The sequence below is a fragment of the Dendrobates tinctorius genome, unplaced genomic scaffold (assembly GCF_039654945.1).
Source record: "Dendrobates tinctorius isolate UK_male_01 unplaced genomic scaffold, ASM3965494v1 ptg000097l, whole genome shotgun sequence".
Taxonomy (NCBI): domain Eukaryota; kingdom Metazoa; phylum Chordata; class Amphibia; order Anura; family Dendrobatidae; genus Dendrobates; species Dendrobates tinctorius.
The window spans coordinates 1,183,030-1,199,215 of NW_027361765.1; the positions used below are offsets into that span (position 1 = coordinate 1,183,030).

The 16,186-nt window shown below is 44.0% G+C and overlaps 1 protein-coding gene across 2 annotated transcripts in view; it reads right to left on the reverse strand.

Annotated features, from left to right (window-relative positions):
- The window catches only part of LOC141098892 (proto-oncogene Mas-like), a 140,237-nt gene extending 131,675 nt beyond the window's left edge, over positions 1-8,562 (reverse strand). For both annotated transcript variants that reach the window (XM_073586860.1, XM_073586861.1), the window contains exon 1: positions 8,007-8,562. The gene's annotated coding sequence lies outside the window, so the exon portion shown is untranslated. The remainder of the gene's footprint in view (positions 1-8,006) is intronic.
- Positions 8,563-16,186: the final 7,624 nt, after the last annotated feature.

The window sequence follows — 16,186 nt, forward strand, 5'->3', positions numbered from 1 at the left end:
AAGTCTTTAGAGATAATTTTGTATTTTTTTCCAGCCTGATGAGCATCAACAACTCTCCTTTTGAGGTCTTCACAATTCTGTTTTGTTTGTGTCATAGTACGCATAATACACAAATATGTTGCGAAGGTCACACTTTGATAGAATCCTGTTCTTTAAATAAAACAGATTGCATATACACACCTGATTGTTATCTCATTGATTCAAAACACCAGACTCTATTTTCACCTTCCAATTATTTGCTCACAGACATGAGATATTGGGTTATTTTCTTAAAAAAAGACGTAGTCTAATATTTTTGTTTCATTTCTTTGATTTCATTCAGTTTATTGATTTTTATGAAAATCATATTTTCATAGTCGAAATTTATACATATACTAGCTGAAGAGCCCGGCGTTACCTGGGCATAGTAACCAACTGTAGTTAGTTATAACAAATTATAATGATTATAGTGCACATAAAAACATTTCACATCATATATTCAACACTACAGATTTGCAACACAAATTAACTAAACAATTACCCAAGTATTGATAGTATTTTATTTTCAACTCATTCAAGAGCCTTTTGATAAACAACATTTTTGGTTTTTCCTTCCGGTGCAAAGATGAACAGATTTTTGGCAGTTCCAACTCTTGAACAGACCACGTAAAGTTGACCATGAGAAAAGCATGGAGATTGCAAAATCGATCCCTACTACTTAAATCGATCCCTACTACTTTCAAGGACTGTCCCTGTTCATTGTTAATGGACATTGCAAATAGCAGTTGAACTGGAAACTGGAGGCGTTTAAAATAAAAAAAAACAAATCAGATGGAATGAGTGGAATTCTTGGAATGAAAATATCTTCTCCTTTGGCACATCCTGTTTCTGAGCTGTGTATGTAACCCTATCCTGTGTGATAATGTCTGCTGAGTTGTGTACCTAATTCTCTCCTGTGTGATACTTTCTGCTGAGCTGTGTATCTAATTCTATCGTGTGTTACTGACTGCTCAGCCATGTATCTAATCCTATCCTGTGTGATACTGACTGCTGAGCCGTGTATCTAATCCTATCCTGTGTGATACTGTCTGCTGAGCCGTGTATCTAACCCTATCCTGTGTGATACTGACTGCTGAGCCGTGAACCTAATCCTATCATGTGTGTTACTGACTGCAGAGCCGTGTATCTAATCCTTTTCTGTGTGATACTGTCTGCTGAGATGTGTATCTATTACTATTCTGTGTGATACTGTATGCTGAGCTGTGTATCTAATCCTATCCTGTGTGATACTGTCTACTGAGCCATGTATCTATTCCTATCCTGTGTGATACTGACTGCTGAGCTGCGTATCTAATCCTATTCTGTGTGATAATGACTGCTGAGCTGTGTGTCTAATCCTATCCTGTGTGATACCGTCTCCTGAGCCGTGTATCTAATCCTATCCTGTGTGATACTGATTGCTGAGCTGTGTATCTAATCCTATCCAGTGTGATACCGCCTGCTGAGCCATGTATCTAATCCTATCCTGTGTGATACTGACTGCTGAGCTGTAAATCTAATCCTATCCTGTGTGATACTGTCTGCTGAGCCGTGTATCTATTTCTATCCTGTGTGATACTGACTGCTGAGCTGTGTATCTTATCCTATCCTGTGTGATACTGACTGCTGAACTGTGTATCTAATCCTATCCTGTGTGATACTGACTGCTGAGCCATGTGTCTAATCCTCTCCTGTGTGATACTGACTGCTGAGCCATGTATCTAATACTATCCTGCGTGATACTGACTGCTGAGCTGTGCATCTAATCCTATCCTGTGTGATACTGGGCTCCCCCTGCAGTCTGTGTCAGAGGGTGGTCTGTGTTGGCACGGTAATAAATTGTGTTATTTCCAGCTTTACAGAAGGATGATAACACCATAGAAATGATAAGAATAATAGGAAAACTTGTTTGGTGAATTGGAATGCACGGGGTTAAAATTTGCCTCACAACATAGCCTATGACGCTCTCGGGGTCCAGACGTGTGACTGTGCAAAATTTTGTGGCTGTAGCTGCGACGGTGCAGATGCCAATCCCGGACATACATACATACACTTTTTCCCCATTATGTACATAGGGGCAAACTTGTTTGGTGAATTGGAACGTGCAGGGTTAAAATTTCACCTCACAACATAGCCTATGACACTCTTCGGGTCCAGACGTGTGACTGTGCAAAATTTTGTGGCTGTAGCTGCGACGGTGCAGATGCCAATCCCGGACATACACACATGCATACACACATACATACACACACACATTGAGCTTTATATATTAGATATTGTAATTCTGAAGCGTTCACAGACTTTTAAGCACCACACAAGTTAAAAGGTACAGTATTTTCAAACTTACTGTTACATAACATTGTGTAAACAGCATAAATGTTGTGCTTTATCACTCTGATGTTAAGGCCCTGTCACACACAGCGATATTGCCAGTGAGATCGCTGATTTTGTGACGCCACAGCGATATCACTGTGTGTGGCACGCATCAGCGACCGCCCCCCTGCCGGGTATCGCTGATCGTGCTCGAACGTCTTGTGCCGTTTTCTGATCATTGGTCTTCCGCTGGCCAGCGCGCATCGCTGCGTGTGGCAGCGACAGACCAGCAATCAGCGATGCTGGATGCTGCTTTCCAATGTAAATAGCGGGTATCTAAGAGCCGCGCAGCTCTTGGTTACCCACTGTTTACCTTGGAAACCAGCATGCACTCTGGTTTCCAGGGTAAACAGCGGGTATCTAAGAGCCTGGCGGCTCTTGGATACCCGCTGTTTACATTGGAAAACAGCTTGTTCGCTGGTCCTGATCGCTGGGGCTGTCTATGTGACAGCTCACCAGCGATCAGCCTAACGATGTCCCAGCGATCCCATCCATGTCGGATCATTGGTGGGATTGCTGGGACATCGTTATGTGTAACGGGGCCTTTAGACTACATGTGCAAGTTGCAACTGATAAAAGGATTTCAAAGCTTACTTTTATTTTTTCAGCCATACATAAAACCCAAGTATTGACTATCAATCATTCCACTATCCCCCACCATCTCCCAGGGGATGAAGTTAGAGATGGGTTGATGGCTTCGTTGGACTCCCGTCAATTGGCTAGGTCAGTAGACTTTGGCCGCTAGATGGGTGGCTAAAATATCTCTTAAGCTCCATGATCTTGAATGTGGCTTTTGATTAGGCAGGCTGGTATGATGACATCTGTGCATATTGTCACAATGATTATATCATGACTGATTGGATAATTAAAAGCCCAACTGGGTATCCCAGAAGGAAAGAGATTCATGAGGCTCCCATCCAGTAGCCAGAGTCAACTGACCTTTGTCGATGGACCAGAGTCCTGCTTATCAATCCACTCATCTCTACATAAGAAAGAGGGGGAAAATACCAAACACAAAAGACAAACAACACACTCAGCCAAAATAAACACTTTTTGAAGACCCATCTGTCAAGAGTTATTTCTAGTAAGAATTGGGGACTTTTCATATCTAAAAGTGAATTTAGTCAAATTCACCAAGGGTTAAAAGAGTGAGCTTTTGTGTTAAAATCAAATTCCTTACTAAACTTACTTTAACCATTAATAATAAATAGGAGACAATAAATATAAATACTTGATTCACTAGTTTTCCTAGACAAATCCACAAAAAAGACATACAAGCAAATTGCACAGCCGAGATCACCCCAACCTAAAATAAATTATCTCTAGATTATCTGTAGACCTGTCATGTGAAGCTTGTGGACAATCATAAACTGTATAATTATAAAGTTAGGGGCAGACAATGAATCAATGAAATTTACCATGACATAACATCTTTTATTGGAAAAAACAGACAGGTCACAGGATCACAAAGTTTGAGATTTAAACACCATTACCTGGACTTTCAAAACACATTTCAAAATAATGTATTTGTTAATTTGCAATTGAGTCTGTACTAATGGGAGAAGACTAGCTGTTATGCTGTATCCCATGCACAGCATAGCACACAGAGAGGGATACCTTTTCTTATTTTTGAGATGGCACACAGACAGAAGCAGCAGAGGTTTGGAGAAAATTATACTGCAGTCCTGAGCAGTGTAGATGTGAGTCAAGCTCTGTGGTGAGTTAAAGGATTTGTTAGAAAGTTCAGCCTGATCTGTGTCTCTGATTTTTCATTCTGCTGACGACTCCTTCTCCCTCATCCCCTCTCAAAAGAGTAAAAGAGGATTTGTTACCTGACACCTTATTGTTCTGGCAGTCTGTATTGTCTTGAGCAAGACTGAGTTGAGCTATATTTTACTGAACGGATGGTGAGTTCGGGAGAGGATAAGTGGCTTATAAATGAAAAAAGAAGCAGAATTCTCTTTTCATATACTGTATATTACAAAGTTTATTGTATGTGCCCATCCTACTGATCTATACAGAATATGATGAAAGTACAGGTCCCTTTTAAATATTTTTGCAATGATCGTTCCCTTACCACTTGCTGGAGGTTAAATATAACAGCTAAATTACTCATTGAAAATGTAATATTGTTAGGGTGTAGAAAATGTGTGCTGATATCTTGTTTTTAGTTGGACATAATTTACAGTGGGTAAGGAAAGTATTCAGACCCCTTTATATTTTTCACTCTTTGTTTCATTGCAGCCATTTGGTAAATTCAAAAAGTTCATTTTTTCTCATTAATGTACACTCTGCACCCCATCTTGACTAAAAAAAACAGAAATGTAGACATTTTTGCAAATTTATTAAAAAGGAGAAACTGAAATATCACATGACATTCTTCCTTGCAGATCGTCTCCAGTTCCGTCAGATTGGATGGGAAATGTTGATGGAGAGCCATTTAATGGTCTCTCCAGAGATGCTCAATTGGGTTTAGGTCAGGGCTCTGGCTGGGCCAGTCAAGAATGGTTACAGAGTTGTCCTGAAGCCACTCCTTTGTTATTTTAGCTGTGTGCTTAGGGTCATTGTCTTGTTGGAAGGTGAACCTTCGGCCAGTCGTCCTGTCTCGGCAGCTGAAAAACACCCCCATAGCATGATGCTGCCATCACAATGTTTCACTGTTGGGATTGTATTGAGCAGGTGATGAGCATTGCCTAGTTTTCTCCACACATACTGCTTAGAATTATCACCAAAAAGTTCTATGTTCATCTCATCAGACCAGAGAATCTTATTTCTGGGAGTCCTTCATGTGTTTTTTTCAGCAAACTCTATGCAGGCTTTCATATGTCTTGCACAGAGGAGAGGCTTCCGTCGGGCCACTCTGCCATAAAGACCTGACTGGTGGAGAGCTGCAGTAATAGTTGACATTGTGGAACTTTCTCCCATCTCCCTACTGCATCTGTGGAACTCAGTCACAGTGATCTTGGGGTTCTTCTTTACCTCTCTCACCCACGATTCTCTTCTTCTCTTCGTCTTCGTCTTCTCCCACGATTGCTCAGTTTGGCTGGACGGCCAGGTCTAGGAAGACCTGTGCTCTTAGGAACCTTGAGTACTGCAGAAATTATTTTATAACCTTGACCAGATCTGTGCCTTGCCACAATTCTGTCTCTCAGCTCCTTGGCCAATTCCTTTGCTCTCATGATTTTCAGTTGGTCTGACATGCACTTTGAGCTGTGACAGCTGTATGCCTTTATAAATCAAGGCCTTTCAGTTTCATTAAACACAGCTAGACTGCAATGAAGGAGTAGAACCATCTCAAGGAGGATCACAAGGAACTGGACAGCATATGACTTACCATATTTTTCGGACGATAAGATGCACCGGACCATAAGACGCATCCCAAATTTTCAGAAGGAAAATAGGGAAAAAATTAATGTGTCAAATGGGGGTCCATCTTACAGTCCAAATTCAGCTTACCAGGGGAAATAAGAAGTGATGGTGGAGTATGGTAACAGGGGTTGTTCAATGGATATGAATCCCATTACAGGCTGGTGCACAAGGTTCGGCAGTACTCTGCAGTTTGGGGGCTGTGCCAGCCAGCATCTTGTCAAAGCCCGGAGGCCCCGCATATCCATTGCTGCGATGTGGTGGCCTCTGGGAAATCACAACTCAGGCTGGTGCACAAGGTTCAGCAGTGCTCTGCAGTGGGGGGGCTGTGCCGGCATCTTGTGAATGCGCGGAGGCCCCACATATCCATTGCTGCAATGCAGTGGCCTCTGGGAAAATGGCCGCCAGGGGTGGCACATGCTCAGATGGAGGTCTCATCCCGAAATCTTGGGAGATGAGATCTCGCTATTGAGATCTCAATCTGAGCCTCGGACGGCCATTTTCCTGGAGGCCACCATATCATAGGAATGGATTTGCGGGGCCTCTGGGCTTTCACAAGATGCCAGCGCAGCCCCAGCACCACAGAGCACCGCCGAATCTGCTGCACCAGCCTGGGAAGGGAGTGTCATAATCACTCTGCAGCGTTGGATCGCCACAGAATTGCCTCACTCCTGCTGCCTATAAGACACACCCCCACTTTCCCCAAAAAATTTTTGGGAAAAAGTGCATCTTATAGTCCGAAAAATATGGTAAATATGAGTGTCTGAGCAAAGGGTCTGAATACTTATGCTGATGTGATATTTCAGTTTTTCTTTTATAATAAAAAATGTCTACATTTTGGGGTTTTTTTTCAATCAAGATGGGGTGCAGAGTGTACATTAATGAGAAAAAAGATAACTTTTTTGAATTTACCAAATGGCTGCAATGAAATAAATAGTGAAAAATTTAAAGGGGCCTGAATACTCTCCATACCCAATGTAAATAAGGGTTTGATATTAAGCTTTAAATAATCCTTGAATTTAGTGGAAATCATCACTGCACCAGAAAATGAAAGTGGTCAGCTGGCCGGATTATTTTGACTTCAATAAGTCCATCTTTTTTGGTACTGGACTATAGAGAAGAAAATACAGAAGACCTTGGTATAAGAAATAGAAGAGTTTCAAAAGTCTGGTGCAACAACTCAAGAAGCAAGTAACTGGTGAAGGAAATCATGAGTCTGAATATTTAGCGAATGTTATCAACTGCCTCGAAACACTTGTCATATACAGTATAACAGTATCTGTCATCCGATTTTGCAGCTGAATGCAAGGACACCCGTAGCATAGGGCTATATCAGCTCTCCTATTTACCAAACCTGCACACAAAATAGTTTATGCTTGGGTAAGAGGAGTGTTTTGAGATTACGCTGGTCACATCCTCGATGAGTCATGTATACATACATACATGTTATGAGTCTTGTGGACTCAACAGGATACTGTGACCCCCACTTCTTATTGCCTTCCTTACAGTGATTGACTTTCTAATGTGTAAGCAGCTACAGATCATCCAGCTGTCAATCAGTGCTCTGAAGGGTGGAGAGAGCTTCCCTCTTAAATACACCAAACTATGTATCTGGGGTATCCTTTGAGTGCTCTTATTATTGAAACCACCCAATATTTTTTGTGCCATGTTGTTTTTTTTTTCTTGAAACCACCCAATATTTTTTGTGCCATGTTGGTTAGTAGGAGGGTAGACCTTTCTCCATATTGTGCTGCTCTTACAAACTTCTGTCGGGCTCTCCCTTCTCTCCAACCTGATATATCTTCTTACAAACATGAATATGCTGTACATATATCTAGAATTATGTTAACATATTTCAAAGATTAAAAAAAGGGGCCAAAAAAGAAAGAACTAAAACAAGTATAGGCTTGAACTATATATTTTGCATCACATGCCAACATTACTGCATATATGTATACAGAGCTAAAAATTGGGGCTAAAAATGATACGGTCGTTAATGTATTGGAATAAATCCATCCATTATATCACTTTTGTGAAAGCCCCTTGTATGAATCACAGTAATGTTAGAATAAATGCAGAAGTATCGTCTGATAAAAGGCTCTGTGAATGGTTTATCAGGCTTATATTACCATGAATTACACCATTATCTGATATGCAGAAGAGCAAAGTGCCAGAAGGCAGCTATTACGCTCAGCCCCGCTCTTAATCATCCTTATGGCGACAATATATCATTTCATACAAGCACTTACCTTGTTTATGCATTTGGTCACCGAGCTTCTAACCGGCACTTTGTAGCTCATTTATCTTCTCTGGCTTTACTTAAGTGCATGAAGGCAAGCAGGGAACCATCATCATCCTCTGAGATATTCAAGACGTTACATAATAACAGATCCCATAGCTCCAAACAAGGCTCAAAATTGCTCTAAAGTCCATAGATAAGGGGAAAAAAAATTGGTCGATATTCTCCTCGAGCTATTAGATGTGGAAGGGTGTGTTGCAGAAAGTAAGGCTGAAGCTTCGCCTGTTGCTCTTCTTATGAAATAACGCGTAGAATAAGTGTAGCGCCCTCATCCCCAATGATTAATAATGCTTAAAGGCAGCACGTAAACACGGAGAAAGCGACAGATAAATATTATCATTTTGAAAAAGGACTGAAATTCAATCAAATTCTGCAGCTACTGAGAGGAGACGGCGTAGAGGAAAAAAAACGTACGCTGGGCTAAAATTGAACACAGAATTCAAAGGTTAACCATTTGCTGGCAGAAAGGAAATGTGCTGCTTCGCTTAGACAACAGAGAATATGACGTGGGGTACAGGAAAGTTTGCTTGATGGTAAACCACATTTCCAATGTGAAAATTTAGTGAAAGTAAATGGTTTTTTTTGTTTCACTCTTTTCAATATGACTTCGTTTAGTGATGCAGATATATGAATCACATTCTTTCATTTTCTTTTTCAGTCTGTTCACTGATACAAATGACTGGTCTGTACCTTATTAATGTCTGTAAAGCCGTCATAAATAATTAGGAAGTGTTGAACAAAATCTCCGGAGATGGAAAATTTAGTCTCAAGGTCAGCAGGAGAGCATTTGTATGGAGTCGATGGTTAGTATTCTGGTGCCTATGCTGGAGGAAATATTTGGGATTACGCATGAAACGTTAACAATAAAATAAGTTTTATCATGTGGAGCACAGTTTGTAAGCACCGAGCTGTAGACGAGGAGCTCAGCAGGTAGATATTTAGTACCGATGTGCGAGCTAATCAATTATTTTTGGCGTGCTTGAAAAAAATGCTTGAGGCACCGCAGTTGCATGCCTGTGTTGCAGTTGTCGAACAGCCGTTGCGACATGAGCATTTTTTTCGAGCACACCGAAAATACTCGATTAGGACATGAGCATGCTTGCTCATTACTAATAAGTAGTTTTATAAAAAAAAAGGACTCCTGAAAACTTATTTTTATTGATTTAAAACTAATGAGCCTAGTTGGCTGTCCGACAAGTCAATCCACTCATGAGACCCGTAAGCCCTCAGTGATCTCCGATATAAATGAATAAGGTATGCTGAATAATTTTTTTTACAAAGGTAGATATCTTCTATTCTATTTTTAACCCATTGATTACAACATCTCAACAACTTGAATATTCATTGTCCTCCAATGCACATAGTTATTATAACCCACAGCTGTTACTTGCTGCCCAATCCACGGACCGCATGTATGCGGGGCTGTACAATCTCTGCCATGTATGTTTGATTCTGCAGCGCTGCAGTATTTCAGAGAAACACATACTTGCCTGTTGTCATGATCCAGTGTTGGATCTGGTGGTATTAAAAGCACAAAGTGAACTTTTTTTACTTTGGTTAAGTTCAAAGGTGTTTTGACTGTCCCCAGTGGTGGTTGTGGTATTGCACTTTGGGTTTTTGTGCACTTAATTAGGTATCAGGTGTGACACCCTATAAAGGTGTGCTAGAGGAGTGCAATCACGGCCTGTGATATTGTGAGAGTGTGTTCACTCTGTTTTTGGAGAGCCTGGAGGACGGATGGAGCTGGTGAGGAGTCCTGCGCAGCTTAGCCAGGGGGGACATGTTGCAGCTATGGTGTCTGGACGAAGGGCATGGCGTGGTGGAGTCGCAGTGATGGTGTCAGCGGGAAGTGTCTGCATGGGCTGGTGGAGTGGCGACTATGGAGAGTGGCACTCACCATGTGGGACTTGGCCGCTGAGCTGGACTCAAGCATGCTCGACTTCGTGTCAGCAGCTGAACACTTCCTTGGGACTCTGGTACTAAGCAGCTGCAACTGGTGTTGGACTCTGCTTCAAGGCTGCACTAAGGTGAAGGATCCTGTTACGGTGATGGATCCAGGTGGAGGAGAAGATGCACTCAGGTGGAGGGCTCTGTTGCTGGGAGCGCACGCAACAGAGCAAAGCTAAGTGGTGTTTCCCCTGTATTGTCTCTTTCCTCATGTGTGTTATTAGTGCAGTGGTGGGATTAGTCTCCGCACCGACCCATTCCCTAGTGAGGGTTTAGGGTCAGGGCGAGCTAGGGCGTTGAGGTACGCGTGCGGCGCCCGGTGCGAAACCGGCATAGGGAACGTTAGGAGTGCAGGGACACTGGCTCAGGGGAGCTCAGGAGGTCTCCAATTCCCTTTTCCCTATTGCAGGGCCCACCATTGTTAAAGTTTCCCAGGTTCCCCCTTTATTATTTGATTATTGTATGTATAGCGTGTAATACCTAAATTCGCCAGGTGGAGGCGGCGTATCCACCTGCACGTTTTTATTATTTAAATATGCCCCACTGGAGGCGGTGTATCCAGGGTCACGTGTGTTATGGGTTCACCTTGCGGTATCATCTGCGTCCAGAGACACGTGATCATGACATTATCACAGGCCCTTACTTTTTTTTTCTGGTGAGCTTTGGCCATGTGGAGACCTGTGGTAATTGCTGCCGGGCCTCACTGAGGTGCAGTGAGGAGCGGCAAGAGGTGTTTAGAGCCGCTGCAGCAGCAGTTATCACGGTCTGGGGCCTCTGCTCAGGTAACCAGGAAATCCAAAATGGCGGCTGCGGTCTGGCAAAAGCCCTTAGAGTCGCTGCTGGGGAGCGGGACTTGCTCTCGCACGGGGAGGTACCCAGGCAGGTGGGAGGAATGGTGCCCCACGGAGCTGCCTGGTATTCCCCGAGGTGAAGGGGTACATCCCTGTGGTGAGCAGACTAGGTGTGTAGTCGCTGCTGGGGAGCGGGACTTGCTCTTACAGGGGACGCACCCAGGCAGGTGGGAGGAATGGTGCCCCACGGAGCTGCCTGGTATTCCCCGAGGTGAAGGGGTACATCCCTGTAGTGAGCAGATTGGTGTATAGTCCGCGGGGCTCATGCCAAATCTTCAATGCCGCCCCCTCCTGGTCGTGTGGAGTCGACCAGCGAGTATATATATTTTCCTCCATATTCCTGCGGCTATGGTACTAAAACCCCCTAGAGTCGCTGCTGGGGAGCGGGACTGGTTCATGCAGGCGGGCGCACCCAGGCAGGTGGGAGGAATGGTGCCCCACGGAGCTGCCTGGTATTCCCCGAGGTGAAGGGGTACGCCCCTGTGGTGAGCTGACTGGTGTGATAGTCCGTGGGGTTTACGCCATATCTTCTATGCCATCGAAGAAGCCGCCCTCCTGGTCATGTGGAGGCGACCAGCGAGAGTATATTTCCTCCATTTCCCGGTCCCCTTCTCCTCCTGGTGTGTGCAGCAGGTGTGCTGCGGGGGAGTAGGGACAAATCTCTACCCTCGCCATTAACCAACCCTAGGAGGCGCAGTCCTCATGGTGAAAGGGTTGGAGGGTGGTGTCCCTTGGTGAATAGTGGGGGTGTGAGTGTGGTGACACAGGGGGACGCCTCTGTTGTCAAGTCCAGAGTGAGTTCACCAAAAAATGACAAACGAATGTGTGTAATAAACGTTCAGGTCCGGACCTGTGTGTGAACGAGCGTGTATGTGTGCCACCAAAAACATCTTGGAAATGTGTTGTGGAGTCTGATCAGCTCATAACAAACAAACATACACATACATAAACTCGTTCCCCAGGTCGGCGCTGTGGAGATGAGTGGTGCCTCCAAAATGAACATGTATTGCCAATACCAGCGGTGTTTGTCATGAACCTGAAGTGTCAGGTAATGGTGGGGTGAACTCAGGATCTGGGCGTCCCCTCTGTAGGTGTTTCCCTAATTAGGGGTGGTCTTGAGGGTCCAGAGGCCCCTCATTAAGGAGGGGGTACTGTCATGATCCAGTGTTGGATCTGGCGGTATTAAAAGCACAAAGTGAACTTTTTTTACTTTGGTTAAGTTCAAAGGTGTTTTGACTGTCCCCGGTGGTGGTTGTGGTATTGCACTTTGGGTTTTTGTGCACTTAATTAGGTATCAGGTGGGACACCCTATAAAGGTGTGCTAGAGGAGTGCAATCACGGCCTGTGATATTGTGAGAGTGTGTTCACTCTGTTTTTGGAGAGCCTGGAGGACGGATGGAGCTGGTGAGGAGTCCTGCGCAGCTTAGCCAGGGGGGACATGTTGCAGCTATGGTGTCTGGACGAAGGGCATGGCGTGGTGGAGTCGCAGTGATGGTGTCAGCGGGAAGTGTCTGCATGGGCTGGTGGAGTGGCGACTATGGAGAGTGGCACTCACCATGTGGGACTTGGCCGCTGAGCTGGACTCAAGCATGCTCGACTTCGTGTCAGCAGCTGAACACTTCCTTGGGACTCTGGTACTAAGCAGCTGCAACTGGTGTTGGACTCTGCTTCAAGGCTGCACTAAGGTGAAGGATCCTGTTACGGTGATGGATCCAGGTGGAGGAGAAGATGCACTCAGGTGGAGGGCTCTGTTGCTGGGAGCGCACGCAACAGAGCAAAGCTAAGTGGTGTTTCCCCTGTATTGTCTCTTTCCTCATGTGTGTTATTAGTGCAGTGGTGGGATTAGTCTCCGCACCGACCCATTCCCTAGTGAGGGTTTAGGGTCAGGGCGAGCTAGGGCGTTGAGGTACGCGTGCGGCGCCCGGTGCGAAACCGGCATAGGGAACGTTAGGAGTGCAGGGACACTGGCTCAGGGGAGCTCAGGAGGTCTCCAATTCCCTTTTCCCTATTGCAGGGCCCACCATTGTTAAAGTTTCCCAGGTTCCCCCTTTATTATTTGATTATTGTATGTATAGCGTGTAATACCTAAATTCGCCAGGTGGAGGCGGCGTATCCACCTGCACGTTTTTATTATTTAAATACGCCCCACTGGAGGCGGTGTATCCAGGGTCACGTGTGTTATGGGTTCGCCTTGCGGTATCATCTGCGTCCAGAGACACGTGACCATGACACCTGTCCGACTATTTTTTTGCGCGGCCCAATCCTTGGCGGCTATTGAAAGTATGTTTGGTTTTTTTTAAATGCAGCATCATACCTGTCTGTGTTCATAAAGCCAGTGCCTCATACATGCTGCCACATGAAGACAGCAGCGTTGGGGCTGGCACGATTGCAGTGATACAGGCATATACTGATATGGGTTCATTTTTGCACTCCATATAATCATGTTTAGTATTTAAAATCATGTTCATGTTATATGACACAATGTATTTTATGTTCTTCTGATATGCTGTGGATCATTACTATGATTATGCACTTTGTGTCTTATTCCCTGATCCACATGTCGCCGTACAAGCAATGGTTGCTACATGTTGCACTGACATTTGTTCACCTACCATAGCACTTGGTACATTATGAATATGCATGTGCTAAGATCACATTTTCCAAATTTATCATTGTGCATTTATGTCCCATTCATGTAAATTATTCATGCTGCTTATCACCTGTTGTACTATATTACCTGGTTTTATCATCTCTGCCATTTCATATCTTTGCACATAATGGTTCTGTTTTCAAAATCCCATATTTTTCATTTTACTCATGTTGTTGATCCAATAAAAAAATGTATTTTCTCATTTAAATGCTTTTGAACTCAATTCTTTATAGGTTTATATGCAAATGGTTTGAGCAGCATGTATCAAATGTCAGGTTCACATTAACAAGTTAAAGATCACATTGCTAATGATAACTATACTGTTGGGAATTCCCCAACACTTCTACTAATGATTCCAATTAATAGAAGTATCACTTTTATTCTGATGGTTGATGGGGTACACAGGTGATAGCCCCCCTACAAGTGACAATGTTTAGTAATATTCTTGTAACTATTCAAAATAATTTGCTATGGCCCTGGGAATAACCCTTTAACTGAGTCCAATGATAGTAATCCTTTAACATATGATGTATAAGAAGGTAGATTAAAGTGGATCTAACCCATAGAGCTTTTTCACATAACCATATAGCAATTGTATTTATGAGTTCATATTATGGTGACATCATGGGCACATAAGGTCTGTTTATATGGCCAGATTTCTGCCCATAAAAAGAGTTTATTGACTATATTATATACAAGTCAATTGGTGATCGTTTAAAGGCCCATTCACATGAAACAATACTGTCATGGTCACGTGTCTCTGGGCACACAGCGGTTACCGCAAAGTGAACCCATAACACACGTGACCCTGGATACACCGCCTCCAGTGGGGCGCATTTAAATAATAAAACGTGCAGGTGGATACGCCGCCTCCACCTGGCGAATTTAGGTATTACACGTTATACAATAATCAAATAATAAAGGGGGAACCTGGGTAACTTTAACAATGGTGGGCCCTGCGATAGGGAATGGGGGACATGGAGACCTCCTAAGCTCCCCTGAGCCAGTGTCCCTGCACTCCTTACGTTCCCTATACAGGCTCCGCACCTGTCGCCGCACGCGAACCTTAACCCCTTGCTCGCCCTGACCCTAAACCCTCACTAGGGAATGGGTCGGTGCGGAGACTAATCCCACCACTGCACTAATAACACACATGAGGAAAGAGACAATACAGGGGAAACACCACTTAGCTTTGCTCTGTTGCGTACGCTCCTAGCAACAGAGCCCACCACCTGCGTGCATCTTCTCCTCCACCTGGATCCATCACCATAACAGGATCCTTCACCTTAGTGCAGCCTTGGAGCAGAGTCCACCACCAGTTGCTGCTGCTTAGTAACAGAGTCCCCAAGATGAGTCCAGCTTCTGCCACAAAGTCGAGCATGCTTGAGTCCAGCTCAGCAGCCAAGTCCCACATGGTGAGTGCCACTCTCCATAGTCGCCACTCCACCAGTCCATGCAGACACTTCCCACCAACACCATCACTGCGACCCCACCATGCCATGCCAGCCCTTCGTCCAGACACCATAGCTGAAACACGTCCCCCCTGGCTAAGCTGCGCAGGACTCCTCTCCAGCTCCATCCTTCCACCAGGCTCTCCAACTCAGAGTGAACACAATCTCACAATATCACAGCCAGTGATTGCACACCCCTAGCACACCTTTATAGGGTGTCACACCTGATACATAATTACGTGCACAAAAAAACTAAAGTGCGATACCACTAACCACCACCGGGGACAGTCAAGACACCTTGGAACTTTCCAAAGTAAAAAAAGTTCACCCAGTGCAATTTAAAACTGTCAGATTATGACAAATACAAACTGTATGTGGACAGAACCGTTGTTAATATGATCATTCAGTCCCCATACAGCATGCATGTTACCACTGGCATATCCCCAATTTATATGGAGAGATGTGTTACTGACAACAATGTTTAATCGGCAAGCATTAATGATCCAATCATTAAACAAACAAGCATTTTGCTAATTCATCAACTGATCAGCAGCATGTTTAGGCCAATGATTCGGTACTGAGGTCTCCAATTATCGGCCCTTGTGAAAAAGTTTTTATTCATAGTCCTTAAGCCCAACTACAGATAAAGGGAGTCTATCAGTAGGATCAACCCCCCTGAGCCATCTAAATGGGCATGTAGGTCATAGGAAACTGAATAAAATGGTACCTTGATATTAGCAATGTGATGTTTCATTCCAGAGAAATCCAATTTTTTTCTATATGTAAATCAGCTTTCAAGGCTCTGGGGAGGACGCTGCCTGGAAGATAACACTGCCTCCAGAGATTATTATACATGAAGGGGGAGTTACCAGAGTGAGACAAGGAACTAACACAGAACAGGAGAATTGAACTTTTTCTTCTTGCAAACACATTTTTTGCAGCTCTCTGACTTTGCTGTATTGCAACCCTGTCTACCTTTGAGCTGGAGATGGAGAGGAACCTGCAGATGTGTCAGGTATAATCACACAGAGCTCTGCAGAGACATCACAAGAGCAGAGAGTGGCCATAGCATATAACACTGGTAACCATTACACAAGTATTTATAAAAATCCCTGGGGGCAGATTTATCTCCAGGCAGAATCCTCACCATAGTCTGTAAGAGGTCAATTATATAAAGTGATAAAAGATGATTTCTCAACAACAAGCCATCTGCTATGAGACATAGAGCAAT